Here is a 16,935-nt window from a genome sequence, read left to right as displayed (position 1 = left end):
AAGAGTTTTCTTGTAGAAGAAGTTTAATTTACATGGCTTTTTGTTTAAGTTGGGAATCTGCACTAAAATTAATGCCATCGCTGTATTGTAATACCCACAATAAATGATGTTTATCTCAGTATATGATGAAATGGAGATTTTCACTTGGTGTTAAATTGTTAATTTGAAGGCGTAGTAACATAAATAGAGTAGAAAATAGAAATTTTCTCCTATAAAACAAACATTGTTAATTAACTTCTGGGTTTCCATTGGCTAAACTCTGCTTTGCTTTGTATTACAAACAGTAGTATGGAGAGAAGAATAAAGAAAATTGTATGATTTAGGCTAGGAAAGCTAATGTAATCTACTTGCTTGATCTGTTTTTCGGCATGCATAATCTTTTTTTAATGATGAAATAGTTTGCCAAATTCTAATGCTCAGCTTAACATTTGTCATGAAAGAATGTGACCTTTACTTTGTTTCCTGCATTTGGGTGTGTTTTGCTACAATAAAACATTTGAGTACAATTCGTAACTTGGTCCTTTAATGCCAAAGACAGATAACATAATCTATAATGCCTGTTATGAACTGCCAGCTTAAATGGAACAGTATACTTGGTTGTATTTTTCTTTCAGCTTTGCAAGAAAAAGATTCAGAACATTTCTGTTTTCTACCCCTTACCCCTATGCATATGTTTGTTTTGAATTGCAGTTGTTTCACTCCTCTTGGTTTCTTCTCCATTCATGGCCACCCATTTCCTTGAATAAAATCTTACTTGATTGTAGATTTTAAACTCATTTCAGGTATGCATTGGTACTCGTCTCATAGTTTTTCCATCAGTTTGAATAGCTTCAGTCCACCATAAATTTCGGTGACTTGAAATTACATTGTTATTTTCTGCTCTCCCTAAACATGTTGTTAAATTTCTAAAACCTCAATTTGTAAAGTTTTAATTTTGTTAAATGGAATATACTTTCCAGATTTAATGCTATTTTCAATAGTAGCCTGCCAATTTATTTTTGGTTTCAATTGCGAAATTTAGCTCAAGAAACATCCAGACTTGAATTTTCTTGCCTTTGATTATGTAACAACAAGAATATTCCAACAATAATTACTTGAGAATCATAAGACCATAAGATATATGAGCAGAATTAGGCTACTCAGCTCATTGAATCTGCTCTGCCATTCCAACCATGTTTCTCAACCCCATTCTCCTGCCTTCTCGCCATATCCCTTGATCCCCATTACTAATCAAGAACCCATGTTTCTGTCTTAAATTTACTCAATGACTTTGTTTCCACAATCTTCTGCTGCAATGGGTTCCACAGATTAACCGTCATTTGACTGAAGAAATTCCCCCTCATCTCAGTTCTAAAGGGTCATCCCTACAATTTGAAATTCTCTGGTCCTAGTCTGTCCTACAAGTGGCAACATCTTCTCACATCTACTCTATCCTGGACTCTTCATATTCAGTAGGTTTCAATCAGATCCCTCCTAATCCTTCTTATTTCTTAAGTACAGACCCAGAGGCCACAACCACTCCTTATAGGACCAGCTCTTCATCCCCAGGATCGTTCTTACAAACCATCTCTGGACCCTCTCCAACACCTTCCTAAATATGAAGCCCAAAGCTGCTCATAGTATTCCAAGTATAGTCTGACCGGAATCTGATGCAGCTTCAGCAGTACATTTGTATTCTATCCCGTCAAAATGAATGCTAACATTGCATTTGCCAACTAAATCTGCATGTTAATCTTAAGAAAATCCTAATAGCATTCCTAAGGCCCTTTGTGCTTCAGATTTCCAAAGTTTTTCCTTGTTTAGAACATAGTCTGCGTCACTCTTCTTTTTACCAAAGTGCATAACCTCACACTTTCCTGTATTGTTCCCACATCAGGGTGCAGCATTATATAAATGGTTTCTTTATTTTTGTCATGGATTTTTGAGGATTTGTTGGCTAACAGACTAGGCATGTAGGCCAATTTTCATGTCAGCAAACTGCATCTAGTCGGATGCTGGAGAGATCACTACTGGGGCCTTAACTATTAACAGGTTCCTGAAGAAAGGCTGATGCCCGAAACGTCGACTCTCCTGCTCCTTGGATGCTGTCTGACCTGCTGCGCTTTTCCAGCAACACATTTTCAGCCCTTAACTATTAACAACCAACTTAAGTGATGTGACTAAATGTATTGTCGCTAAATTTGCTGATGATACTAATGTAGGTAGTTTTTAAATGAAAGGGTTGTGAAGAGGACATAAGGACTCGGTAAAGGGATATTGATAGGTTGGGTGCATGAACAAAAAATGGCAGCATACAACATGGGAAATTGTGAACATCTTAATTTTGGCAGCAAGAATACATAAAATAGATGACCTAATGGGGAGAATTTGCATAACTGAGATACCGAGGGAGCTGGGTGTCCTGGTACATGCTTCAGAAAGCTAAGATACAGATATAGCAAGTGATTAGGAAAACAAATGGATTGTTGTTTATTGCAAGGGGAATGGAGTATTAAAGTAGGAATGTTTTGCTGTAGTTGCATCGGGTACACCACTGGTGAAATATCGAGAGTATTCCATACAGTTTCAGTCTTCATTAAGATAACGGCATAATTGCATTACAAGTAGGTCAGCAAAATCTTGCTTGACTGGATAATTCTGTTAACCCAGGAATCAACAAGGAAGGGTTAGAAGGTTGGATTTCTAACTATTGAGTTTAGAGGAATGAGAGGCAGTCTTATTAAAATATGTCCGATCTTGAGAGGACTTGATGAGGTGAATAGCTAAAAGATATTTCTCCTTTTATGAAAAAGATTGGAACTGGGGGCACAGTTTTAAAAATACAGAATCTTCCATTTAAGACATACAAAGGGATTTGTTTTGAGGGTTGTGAGCTTATACAACTCTCTTCCCCAGAAAATGAAAAATTTTAAATCATATTTAGGTAGATTCTTGACTAATTTAGGAGTTAAAGGGTGTCAGGGATAGGCAGGAAAATATAGTTTATGTCCCAATCAGATTACCAGTGATCTTGAATGACTGACCAGGCTGAATGGCCTATTTGTATGATAGTATGTTGAAATATGTAATAACACTGCATTTCCTCTATAGCTGTATTACTGGAACATATGGATGCTGGTTCCAGAGGTCAGGCCATTTTGTTTTTTCAGTTCATAGAATGCCATTTTAAATGGAAGAAGTGCTGTTAATTAAAATATACCACTGATATTCTAGCTACATGTTCTCAGTGCAATGCGAAAATATTAATGTCTTCATGATAGTGATTCCCAAAATTCCAATAATCACAGTATCAACTAAAGAAGTGCATCACACAATGTTATTTTGTGCACTTTATATTTTTAAAATTCATATGCTTTTTGTTTCTCATCATTTGTGTAAAATTTAGTTTTACAAGGTGCAAACGAAAATGAGTACCAGCCAGAACAGGAGTTTTTTCTACAATGTAGAAAAACAAAAGCAGTTTATGCTTGCAGACAGAACTGAATATAGCAGTCAGGTTAGTGTTTTAGACATCTGGATCATATTTGCATGGTCCAAGTGAGCCTAGCAGCAAGACTTGCAAAAACCTCATGGCAGACCACGAGTATTGGACTCTTTAAGGGAGAGGGTTCAGCTCAACTGGTTCTCTTCTTAAAATGCGACAGCAGATAATGGCACCTTCCATTCAGGGTAGCACTCATGACTACCAGTCAGATAGTGCACTGCTGTGAAATTACTTTGAAATGCTAGCAAGCTAAACTAAGAAATAGAATAGCTATGAACAACTCATGAGTGGAGTTGAACACTGCTGATTTGTCAGCAGAATGTTACTATAATTTTACCTGGATTCTAGCATACCAAGGAATTACAGACTCTCAGTGGTTTGACTTTTAGGTTTATCATATTATTCAAAGTTCCCAAATATACAATGTGTACTGTTCTTAAGGTTATCACCATGAGATCACACGACATAAAAGCAGAAGTAGGCCATTCAGCCTATTTAATCTGACCTGCCATTCAATAAGGTCATGGCTGATCTGATCATCCTCAACGCCATATTTCACCCTTTTCCCATAACCTTCAATTCCCTTACTACATAGTGACCCAGCCTCAACTGCCCTCTGTGGTAAAGAAGAAAGTGATTTTTGTGTTTTTTGTGTGTGTGAAATCCATGCCCCTATCCCTCATAGATAACGAGAACTGAGCATGTGTTGTGGTGTTTAACAGTTTGTCTGTAGTGATAGTGTCAAGCTGTAATAGCATCACCTCAAATTATTGCTTCATTGTGTTTCTTACTGTGATCCTTGATTGCCCTTTTAAGACATGATAATGGTAAATCTTGCAATAATATTTGAAATTTACATTTTAGTTGGACTTGTGGCTTTATACATTTAAGTTTTGATTTTATAATGAGAAAAGCCAGTTAGAAATAAGACTAACCGAATCTGAATACAGATATGTTTAACAGAATGTTAACTAACTTTGCTTTCCTACTGAATATAATAGGTGAAACCTTATAGATCCTTGTAATACTTTCAGGACATAGTATCACTTATCTAATTTTACACAACTAGAACATATTTCTATATATAGCCCCTCCCCCATCTTGTCAGTTTGGGCATCTATGGTAGTTATGGTACAGGATTTGTCATTTATGAGTAACTGAAAGTTATGTTTGTGTTTCTTCCAGCAAGCATAAAATCATAATGAGCATTATGTCACAAGGTCCCTTAGGGGATTGTTGCTGCTCTGTGTTCTCACATTTCTGCGTATATTCCATTATCGTTAAACAGATTTCTTAAATTTACATGAGCAATTGCTACATGTTTAGGAAATTTATTTAACAAAAACTTTTACTATTTATCCTCTATAGTATTGAGCCCTAGAGTTGAACTGATATTTCAGTATACTAAAACTTCTTGGAAAAGAAAAATTGTAACATTGACAAAAAGTGTACAGAACTTCCAGCTTCTTTAGTTTTCCCCAACTGCCAAATTGAATAATCCAAAATGAAGGTTAAGGGCAGAATTTTCCAGACCTAGATGCAGCAGCCCTGCAGACAGGGAGGCAATTTTAATTAAGGGGGTCGGTGATGTCCCAGAACATGTCGATTAATGACCATTCAAGGGCCTGTTTCCACCTGGGCTACAGTTGACCCATCTAACTGGTAAACCAGTGCATTCAGGTGGTTGGTTAGGAGTGCTTCTTTATCTGCACACTTAGTTGCGAGACTGTAAAGAAGAAAACAGAGATAGCGGTTGAAAATCGTCCTCTGCTCTTACTTCCAACTCACCTGCATCCCAAACCTCAGATACGTCCTACCAGAAAAAGCACTTAGTTGATATCCTAGTCCTTACAATGTTGAGTGCACTCCCAACAGTAGCCGTAACCTTCATGTGTGGCTGCCAACTTCTGATTGGCTAGCAGCTCTCGTTGAGTAGATTTCCACTTCTAGACCTTCTTTTCAGAGAAAAGCCCAAAATGCTTTCCAAAGTGCCTGATTTGAAGGAACATATTTAATTCAATCTGAGAATGGGCCTTGCAGTCGAATGTCAGATCAGGTGTCTTGACACCTTTCCTGCAAGCTAACATAACGCAATATCTTTATAAAGGCTGTTAGCTAGACATGTCCTTACACGTTTAGGTTTTGGATCTTCTGCATGCCAAATTGCTGAAAATACATACTGCAATAAGGGAAAATAGGCGAGCAACTTGACATCTAATGAATCAGACTGTAGGAATGTGAAAGTAACAGCCCTAACATTGTTGAACTGAAGTATAAGTAAGAAAAGGATTCCACAATTAAGAACATTGTATTATACAAATACTTACAAGATTGGATGTCTCGCGCAGGAACAGGCTAAGTTCTTTAACTCGTGCTGGAGTTTATACATGATTCATAAGTCGCCTTCTATTCCACCTACCTCATTTCAGTCTTGCAGCATGTTTTTCTTTAATCGTTCACAAGGGATTGAATTTAACTGAATAAAGAAATTTTCTGTTATCTATGCTCATTGTCCCTCTTAGGAACATTACAAATGAAAGTCTTCCACATCTGTCCCATCAGCTATTCCTAATTTCAAAAGCCTTTCCATTATTAGATCTTCTCAAAGATTTAATTCTAAAGAAGAAAACCCCAATGTGATCAATCTTTCCCAATAGCTATCTTCTCTCGGTTCGAGTACCATAATTTTTTAAACGCTTTTTCCCAGTGCATCTGAAATAACTCCATAGAGACCAGTAGCCCATCACCAAGTTACCCTTTTATTTACCTGTGAAATGTCTTTGACACTGGTCCAGCTCTCTGAGCCAGCTTTCAGAGTGTCAATATCCGACACACCTTTTTTTTTTCTCCTGTTTATTTTTATTCCTTTTTCTTCTTTTACGAGGTGCATGAATCTTTACTCGGCTTCTACCAGACACACCTCTTTATCTGTCAGCCAGAGCTGTCTGATTGGACCAGCCCAACCGAGGACCTTTGGAGGTACACCTGGCTGACCTCGTTACAATCACTACATCCCTTTCCCTCTGAGTCAGAGGACATAGGCTGCTCCTTTTTCTATACGTATCTCCTGGGGCATTTCAGTGCTGGGTTAGGTTCCTTCAACTCAATGTTGGATACGGGCAGGGTGTAACGCACAGAAGTTCACCTTTTGCATTCGGAGAATCTTGGGACAAATTCACTCTTCTTCGGCAGCCAAGGCATCGATATGGCAAGATCCACTATGTCCATCTCAGATTTGGACGTCTCTTCAACGCTTGATGGAAAGGGGAGGACCAATGGGTTCAGATAGCCTTTCCCACTGTTCTGAGGGGCAGGGCATGTTTCGCTCCCACACTATTTGCGAGTTCAGTTTTCATATGCTCCACGTGCTGGTTCAAGACTGTTGCTCCTAACTGAATTTTATACATCACTGGTCCTGACCTTGCATCAACCATGCCTCTTACCCATACAAGGCCTATGCCAAACTTTGCCCCTTATCAAATGTCTATCTCATTTACCAGAGTTTGTATCTGGCAATGGCGTTGCTGATGCCAATTCACTGCCCCCACTCCATATTTAGGAAGATCAAATTTGACCTGGTGCAGCCTTCTCCCCATTAGCACCTCTTCTGGAGCCCTGCCTGTAGTTGCATGAAGACTGGTCGTAGGAACCAGGACAGTTTGATATCTAGCAAATTCTTCAAATTTGGGCTGGTCTTTCTGCCGGCCTGCTTAATGCTGGATGATATGAATCTGTCTTCATGTATCTCATTCCATCTGATTTTAGCAGATGTTCAAATTCTTTGCTGGTAAATGGCCTGTTTTTTTGACCAACACTTTCAGGAGTCTGTGTATTGCAAAAGATGTACATTTTTCTAGCATTGTCCCAGCGTTTAATGAATGAACTCTATCCAAAATGACTAAGATCATTGAGCCCATGAAAGAATCATAGTTGACGTGTAACCAAAAGCTTTCAATTCTGGTTGTAATAGCCCATCATCAGCTGTGAGTTAGTTTTGCCAGGACTGTTTTTTAACGTCTAAAGTCTGATGTTGTCAGTTGTGACTGGACGTGTGCCCAGAAATTTGAAATCATTATGGACTCTTCCAGTGGTGGTACCACCAATGGTGTATCTGCCAATTTTTTTTTGATTACTTAGTGTGGAAACAGGCCCTTCGGCCCAACAAGTCCACGCCGACCCGCCGAAGCGCAACCCACCCATACCCCTATATTTACCCCTTACCTAACACTATGGGCAATTTAGCATGGCCAATTCACCTGACCCGCACATCTTTGGACTGTGGGAGGAAACCGGAGCACCCGGAGGAAACCCACGCAGACACTGGGAGAACGTGCAAACTCCACGTAGTCAGTCGCCTGAGTCGGGAATTGAACCTGGGTCTCAGGCGCTGAGAGACAGCAGTGCTAACCACTGTGCCACCGTGCTGCCCATGGGAGGTGGCTAAATGCATCGGCCTCCTGGGCGATGTTCCAACTTGTAATTATATATAATTGTAGTCATTAGACCCAACTGCTGAATTCGGCCTGAAGGTATGATGGCACTGCCTTGTCCTCTTGAAGCAGACCTGACAGGGGTTTTAGGTACATTATTATTACAAATGTAGGTATTACAATAAAGGTATTGGTGAACTCCCTGACTCCAAATATGATTGCTAAATCTTCCTTCTCTATCTTGGTGTGTTTATGTTCTACGTTTGTCAACATCCTGGATGCACTAGCTATTGGGCATACCTCTCTATTGGGCCACCTATGAGCCAAAACTAGCCCACTACTCTTCGGGGAGGCATTGCACATCAATACCAGATCTCACGTGGGATCATAGTGTGGCAACACCTTAAAGGAAGGATTGCTGTTTCTTTACTTCCCTGAAAGCTAGGACTACGTAACCACTTCCAAGGCTGACCCTTTTTTTGGGTAGGTTAATGCAAAGGTACCAGGTTAGAGGTTAGCTTATGTATAAACATTCCGTAATAATTCACCAAGCGAAGGAAAGATCTAAGCTAAGATATAGGTTTGGGAGCCCAGGCAGCTTTGGTCTTGTCTACTCTGTAGCCCAGGTAAGTTGCTTGGGGTGCCTGGAACGCACATTTGTCCCTCCTTAGATGTATGCCCACCTGGGACAAATGTCTGTCCAAATTCTAAGTGCTCCTTACTGGTCTTCCCTGTTATTAGCACATCATCCAAATAAATGGTGATTTGTGGTAGACCTTGCAAAGTTGTTTCCTTTGTCTGCTGAAAAATTGCAGAGGATGACAGTACACCAAATGGCAGTTTCATGTATTGGCACAAACCCTTATGGATATTAATTGTAGCATTCTTCTGGGAATACTCCTCTAACTACAGTTGCAAATATGCATGGCTCATGTCCAGCTTTGTCAATGATAGGTTCCCTGCCAGCTTGACATATGAATCCTCTTTGCGAGGGATTGGCTACTTATCCAGCTTTGAAAAACTGTTTACTGTTTATTTAAAATCTCCACTAAGGTGAACTGACCTGTCTGGGTTCACAATCAGTACGACCAGAATTGCATGTTCTGCAAACTGGAATGGCTTGATGATACATTTGTTTTCCAGCCTTCTGATTTGCAAGGCAAATGTCACTGGGCAGGCCTTGTAGAATCGTGGAATTAAGCAAGGTGAGAAAAAGTGAGGACTATAGATGCTGGAGATGAGCATCGAGAGCATGGTGCTGGAAATGCACAGCCGGTCAGGCAGCATCTGAGGAGCAGGAGAGTCAACATTTTGGATGCAAGCCTTTCATTAGGAATGAGTGGCTTTGGCTCCTTTTGACAGTCCCCAGACTTCGGGGTACTTAATTAGAGCTTGACTCAGATGGCCATTCTGTAATTGAAGAATATTGAGCCAATCTAGGTGAATGTCTCTCAAATCAATTTTACTCTATCAAGCTTAGGCCTGAGTTATTTACCACAGTCACTGATAACTGCTTTTCATAAGAGGCTGGAACTAAAGTTGTGTCTTTAATCTGTAAAGGGTTCTCAGTCTAGCTGAGGTCTTGTGCGGTCCTAATGATTGGAGTCCAGAGTGAATTTGTTAAAGGTTGGTTCTGCTATGACTGAAACGGCTGTGCCGATATTGACGTCCATTAGAACCTGGTGACTATTTAACCAGATGTTTACTTTGGTTCTGATTTGGATATTGCTAAGCAGTTTAGTTGTTCCAAACCAGATGGAGGTGGTCTTTCCAGGGTGTGCACTGTCCTGGATACTGGCCTATGAGCTCTCTTACTCAATTTAGTTGGTGTAGGACTCCTCTGCTGTCTCTAGTCCACATACCAGCAGCAGCTGCAATGCCTTCTAGTCCAGGTCCTGAAGAAAATTTTAACCTTTCAGCCGAGGCTGGGCTTTGTTTTGGGGTTTTGCTTAAGGCCCTCTGTTCAGGATATGTCCTGAGTGTGGCTATGCAATTGCCTTCACTCAAGTGGTGTTCCCCAACCTAATCGGACTGACAAGGAAGTCTACTTCCATCGGAATACCCTGCAATTCGTGCTCAACTTTCTGCATTTGCCAAAATCAAAGCCCGTTGTAGTACCTATTTTAAGTCAATCTGGGCTTCAGATTGTGTATGCTTTTGTATGGTTATATTATTAACCCACATCCCAAACCAGTCTCTCAACATCTCAAAGTGTTAAACCAAAGTTACATGCCTCTTGCCAGTGGTCTTAACTTATTCAAAAATCCAGACATGGATTCCCTTGGTTCTCGAATTGCCGAGTAAAACTGATAGCATTGCAGAATTAGGAGAGACTTGCAGTTATAATATTCCTTAACAAAATCTGTCAACTCTTGAAAGGTTTTAGTATATGGTGCCTCAGGGAAAATTAGGCTCCTTAGAACTGAAAAATCTACAGGTCCACGAGCTGTCAGGAGAATTACTCCCAGCTTTTCATCTACCAATGCCATTTGCACGGGGTGGGGCGGGAGAAAAAATATATTCTTTCCACATACTGGGCCCTGTCTTCGATGGCCAGGTCAAATAAGTCAAGTTTCCCAAATAACAGTATGATGCCAGAAATGCTTACCCCTACTCAAAAGATTGTTGCAAGTTTCATCAGGTTCTTTACTCTTTATCACCACTAAAATAACTCCACAAAAGCCAGTATCCTGTCAACCAGTCATCCTTTATTTACGAAGGCCTAGTATTTGACACTGGTCCAACTTCCTCAGAGCCAGCTCTGAGAATAAACAGAACCTCTAACACTTCTGTTTATATCTGTCAGCCAGGCTCCCTGATGGGACCAGAATGACAGCCCTAGTCAGGGAACTTATTTTCTGTGATGTCTATCTGGCTGACCTTATCTTAATCACCACAGCATCTATTTCCTTCTTTATAGTATGGAGACCAAGAATCAAATGTTTAGACCCTGGTAAAGTTGGGAATTTGAGATCCAGTCTCAAAAATACTACAGCCTGCATGTTTTGAGACATTGTTCCCAGCACCAACATTGGTCAACAGGTCAGGGGGACTCTGGGACAACAAACTTGCTTGCTTCTGAATTAAGGCCAGTTAAAGCTGCTAAGGAGCTCACTGTTAGCTTGTTGAAGGGGGAGGTTGAAATTTTCACTGAAATACACCAGTTAAATGCAATTTCTGACATTGACCACCTGAAGAAGGGTGGCTGGTAAACACCAGTCAGCCTTGACTGCCTAAGAGGTTTAACTTGGTTCTGTAAAGAACTCAGTGATGTAGACAAGGTGTGACTGGGAGAGCAGGAGTTATTGCCATAACATTGCCCTGGACAAGACAAGGAAAACAGCAGGGGGTAAGGCTGCCGATCACAACAGAATGTTCAGAAGGAAGGCTGCAGCAAGCTACAGGGGCACCATTCTCAGATTTTGGGCCCACTAGGCATAGAGTCATAGGGATGTACAGCGTGGAAACAGAACCTTTGGTCCAAGTCATCCATGTCGACCAGGTAATCCCATTTGACCACTATCCCTCTAAACCCTTCCTATTCATATACCCATCCAGATGCCTTTTAAATGTTGTAATTCTACCAGCCTCCACCACTTCCTTTGGCAGCTCACTACACAACACACACCATGAAAAGTTGCCCCTTAGGTCTCTGAAGTCTTTCTCATCTCACCTTTACCCATCCTGGGTAAAAGGCCATGTCTATTTATCCCTTCCATGCCCCTCATGATTTTTCAAGCCTACATAAGGTCACCCTTCTGCCTCTAACTCTCCAGGAAAAAAAACATCCCCAGCTTATTCAGCCTCTTCCTATATCTCAAATCCTCCAACCCTGGCAATATCCTTCTAAATTTTTTCTGAACATTTTTTGAAGTTTCACAACATCCTTCCTCTATCAGGGAGACCACAACTGCATGAAGTATTCCAAAAATGGCTTAACCAAGCTGAAACATGACCTCGCAACTCCTGTACTCAATGCACTGACCAATAAAGGGGAAGCATTCGAAATGCCTTCTTCACTATCCTGTCTACCTCTGACTCCATTTTCAAGGAGCTATGAACCTGCACTCCAAGGTCTCTTTGTTCAGCGACACTCCCCAGGATCTTACCATTAAGTGTATAAGTCCTGTTCTGATTTGCTTTCCCAAAATGCAACACCTCGCTTTTATCTAAATTAAACTCTATCTGCCACTCCTTGGCACATTGGCCCAAGAAGGGCTTTTGCCCGAAACGTCAATTTCGCTGCTCGTTGGATGCTGCCTGAACTGCTGTGCTCTTCCAGCACCACTGATCCACCATCTGATCAAGATTCTGTTGTACTATGAGGTAACTTTGCTATCCACTACACCTACAATTTTGGTGTCATCTGGAAACTCACTAACCATAGATCATATGTTCACTTCCAAATCATTCATATAAATGATGAAAAGCAATGGACCCAGCACTGATCCTTGTGGCACACCACTTGTGATCAGTAACAGCACTCTCTGGTGGAAGTACAGAACCCCAGGCAGGAGGAGGCCATAGAGAGAAAAGGTGATGGGAGGAATGTCATACTGATCAGAGAGGTACATCATTTGATGCTGCATGGGGATAAAGGTCTCGTAAAGATGTCATGAATGTTAAACACCATCTGATCCTTTGCTGAACTAGCATGAGGAGGATGACATGTAACAAACAAAGCAAAATGCTTCAGATGATGGTAATCTGAAATAAAAACAAAAAATGCTGGAGAAACGCAGATGTGGCAGTATCTGTGGATTAATGTTTCGAATCAATATGACATTTCTTCTTAACTGAATGGGGCTGGAAAAAGGTGAGGGGGTTGGGGTTTATGCTATTGACCGAAAGGGAGGATGAACAAGTTGAACAGATTGTGTGCCCATAGCAAAAGACAAAACGAGGTCGATTGGTGTTAAAGAAGAGAATTGTGCAATGATTTAAATGATAGGTGTGAAAAGGAGAAAATGGATCCACGTTGCTGAGAGTGAAACCAAGAAAACTCAAACAAGGGGTTATAATCAAAATGGAAGACAGAATTTAATTTAATCTTGAGTCTGAGAGACTGTAATGTACTTGTATGGAAAAATGAAGAATTCTTCTTCAAACTTGCTTTGAGCTTCATTGGAACACTATAGCAAATCCAGAACGTAAACAATTGGTATGGGAACAAGATGGCTTATTGAAATGGCAAGCAACTGAAAAATCAAGGTCCTTCTTACAAAGTGGAGGGGGTTCCACAAAGCAGAGAATGCTGGAGAAACTCAGCAGGTCTAGCTGCATTTGGGGAGGGAGAAAGTGTTAGGATTTGAAATCTGATATGACTCCACCTCAGAATGGAAGAAGCAGCATTAACTCTTTTTTTTCTACAGATGTTGCCAGATCTGCTGAGTTTCTCCAGCATGTCCTGTTTTTATACCTGATTTCGAGCAACTGCATTGTTTTGCTTCTATAAGCTTGTAATTTCCATGTATCGGCGCGTAGTGCAGACATAGGAAGTTTGCTGTTTGTAATTTTCTGTATAATAATACTGTTATCGCTTTGCTGTTAATCTTACCATAAATTCTGGACCCTTATTCAATATTTTCAAATTGTCACCATTATAACATGATTTAGTGCATCTTTAGATTTGAGATATGACTAAATCAGTGAGCTCAATTGGTTCAAGTCTTAAGATAATTGTATAGTTGTAAAGGAGGAACAGTGGGTGGGGTTAGATAGAGCATTGGAGGTAAACAGAAGATAAGATTGGTGAGATACGCGCTTAATATGTTATTTTATGAAGTTGAAATGTTAAGAATATACTATGACAGTTTCAAGAATCTGAAACCAATGGTTTAATTACTGTAGTGGTGTACTGTGTTTAGATCTACACTGAGCTCTTGCTGAATAATGGAAGTAAATGTACAATATTCGAAATATTTATCTTCAAGTAACCTGATTTAGACAGGACTGCCCCAATTTTAATAACAAATCTTTAGGAAAGTGTCAGTTGTAACATTCATTTTAATGTGGATTGTGTTATTGTAGTTCAGTTTACAAATCTTCTCTGGGCTTTGGTATACATTGCAACAAAATGTCACATGAGTCAAGATATTTTTCCAAAACATTGAAGTTGGTTTTTCTGGGTGAAATTATATTTAAAACATGTTTCCATATCCTTCACAGAGCCTGGTAGTTAACAGATGGTTAGCTTATTTGGTGATGTCCTTTGGGTTTGTTCCAGACATGTTAATAATATTATGGGAAAGTTACCATGGGAAATTTCATTTCATGCTTGCATTGTATATCTCCAGTGTTTGTGTCCTGGGAAATTGAGGCTGTTTGTTTAGTGCTGTAGTGCATTCAGTGAGCAATTTAAGTAAAGCTACAGCAATATGAAGGATGCATTATGGTCGAAGCAAAGTGAGGTTTCTTTTTTTTCTGCACCTCAAAGGTGTGTCTCCTTTAGCATCTCACCCCAATGGATATTTTTGATATCTAACATCAACTATGATAAGGAATAATGGCCAGCTGTTCAAGTGTGGTATAACAGAATTGATAAATCGTTTGTTGTCCTCTTTGCCACGCATTCCATTTCCAACAAGTCCAGTGTTTGGGAGATCACTTATTGTTTTTTCTGTATCATGGAGGATATTGCTGGAATTCACTTTCTGGACTCTAGGTACATCAAGCAAAGAATGTAATGGTTTGGAGTGCTAAATCGCTGTGGTGTGTAACATGTTGAGTGGCAATGGACCCACAAACAAAGTTTCTTAAATCAAATTCCAATCAGCTGGTTAACAGCTGACTGTCAAACTTCCCAGTGAATGTAGATCCTTGATGCTGAAGTCCCAGCTCATCAGAATCGCCCAGCCATCAGAGGTCACAGATTGTGTCCAAGAGTCCTTTTCTGAAGGTCTAATTTTCAGGAGATCAAATGGTGAGAAAGTAGGCTATTTTCTTTATAAGTAGAGGGCCATTGGGACAGTGGGCTTGGAGAAAGGGCTAGACGGGGGACTATCTTTCAGCAGCTGTCATTTCCCCCATCTTTGCCCCTTATTGGTTTCAATAAGGAGCAAACTCACTGCCACTTTCTAAAAGGCATTTAGAAATGGACAATAAATGCTGACCTTCTCCCAAGCTCCCCCATGTATCTCTCCATCCTGGAGGCTTCCTGCCTCTATTCCTGATGAAGGGCTTTTTGCCTGGAACATCGATTTTCCTGCTCCTCGGATGCTGCCTGACCTGCTGTGCTTTTCCAGCACCACTCTGATCTAAACTCTAGTTTCCAGCATCTGCAGTCGTCACTTTCGCCTAATAAATGCTGACCGACCAGCAAAGCCCAAATTCTGAGTAAATTTTAAAAGCAGCTTCTTTCTAAACCTGAGATGGAAGTTCAGGCCCTTAATTGGTCATTAGTTGACCACTTAAAGGTCAAAATGGGGGGAGACCCAAGATGGCGGCGACTCAGCAAGTCTGAGTCTACAGAGCCCTTCCCAAAACCTGGGTAAAGTGGGTTTCCTGCCCCCACCACACTTGCCAAACCACCCAAAAAATTTCTTTAATCTTAATTAGCTGCTGAATATTATATTTAAATAGTCTAATACTGAGTGGATAATGAGTAAATCAAAGGGACCCCGCAGCTCTCAGAAAACAAAGACCCCTCCCCCACCCTCCTCTCCTCCGGCTGCAGCTGATGCAAAAACAGGCCTTATAGAGATGATTGCCAGATTGGAATCGACACTCGTCAATTTCATCGCAGAATCCAGACAGAGATGGAATGCATTCGAAGAAAAGCTGCAGAAACGGAATCAAACCATGGAGGAGCTGCAGGGCCGAGTGGAGGGGGCGGAACTAAAGGCCACGACCTCCGAGGCTGCAGCTCAAACAGCTGCAGAACAGGTGCGAGCTCTGGAGCAGAGAGTCCGGGCCTTTGAAATTTACATCGATGATATTGACAACAGAAATCGGAGAAAAAATATTCGGTTGCTGGGCCTTCAAGAGCAAGAAGGGAAAGAACAGTTAGTAGTATTTCTGGAGCGATGGCTGCCCCAGCTTTTAAACCTGGGGGCTGAAACTGACCAGGTAAGGGTGGAGTGGGCCTACCGGGTCGCAGCACGCGGATCTGGCCCAAACCAGCGCCCACGCCCGGTCCTGTTCCGGCTGCAGAGTTATAGGGAGAGGCAGATACTCCTGGATGCCTCCAGAAAGCTTGGAAAGGATCCTAAAGCTATGATTCATGAAGGATCCAAGATTGTTATTTCAGGACTTCTCCCCGGCTTTGGCACGAAGAAAGAAGGCGTTTGATGAGGTGAAGAAATGTTTAAGGGACTTAGATGTTCAATACACCTTACGCTACCCAGCGACATTATGCTTTACCCACGAAGGATCCGAGTATAATTTTAGATCATCGGAAGAGGCTGAGAAACTTTTAGACTCGGTTAAATAAATCGTAAGAGACAATTTATGTTGGCTTGCCTCTCCCACACTCAGTGGGGAGAAATGGATACTTTATTCTACTTTACTTTCGCCTCTGGGAGCGGGGTTGTCTTCCTTGCTATGTTATTATACTTAACTGTAATCTGTTGGAGTTGTAATTTTATAGTTATGTGTGTTTGTACGTGGCATTGATGCTATTAGATATACTCAGGTATGGGTGGGGAGGGGTGGGGGTGCGGCGCTCACTGTTAACTCTAGCTCGGTATTATATCTAAATCCTATTAAGGAGCGCCCGGGTCGAGGGTGGGACACTGTTTGGGAGAGGATATGGTGGAACGTTGGAAAGGTAGTAAGGCCCCCTGAGAACAAGGGGGAAGATCTCCATTCAAACATGTTTAATTTTTTTTGTTCTTATTGTTTGGAAATAGCTTCCTTTTTTATCATACTGTTATGAGTGTATTAGAGAACATTTTCTCTTATTTGAAGGATGTAAGCGACTCAACTATACACTCTGGATGATTGTGGATTAGTTGAATTTTGATGATTATATATTTAAGATCTATTTTTATATTAATGTTTGTGCTTGAAAATTCTGCTTAT

The 16,935-nt window shown here is 40.8% G+C and overlaps 1 protein-coding gene across 1 annotated transcript in view; it reads left to right on the top strand.

The window, feature by feature from the left end:
- The window catches only part of LOC132817945 (mitochondrial basic amino acids transporter), a 48,737-nt gene that overhangs the window by 16,785 nt on the left and 15,017 nt on the right, over nucleotides 1-16,935 (top strand). The window lies entirely within an intron of this gene.

The sequence above is a fragment of the Hemiscyllium ocellatum genome, chromosome 8 (genome assembly GCF_020745735.1).
Source record: "Hemiscyllium ocellatum isolate sHemOce1 chromosome 8, sHemOce1.pat.X.cur, whole genome shotgun sequence".
NCBI classification, from domain to species: Eukaryota; Metazoa; Chordata; class Chondrichthyes; order Orectolobiformes; family Hemiscylliidae; genus Hemiscyllium; species Hemiscyllium ocellatum.
This window is presented reverse-complemented; position numbering and strand designations above follow the sequence as displayed.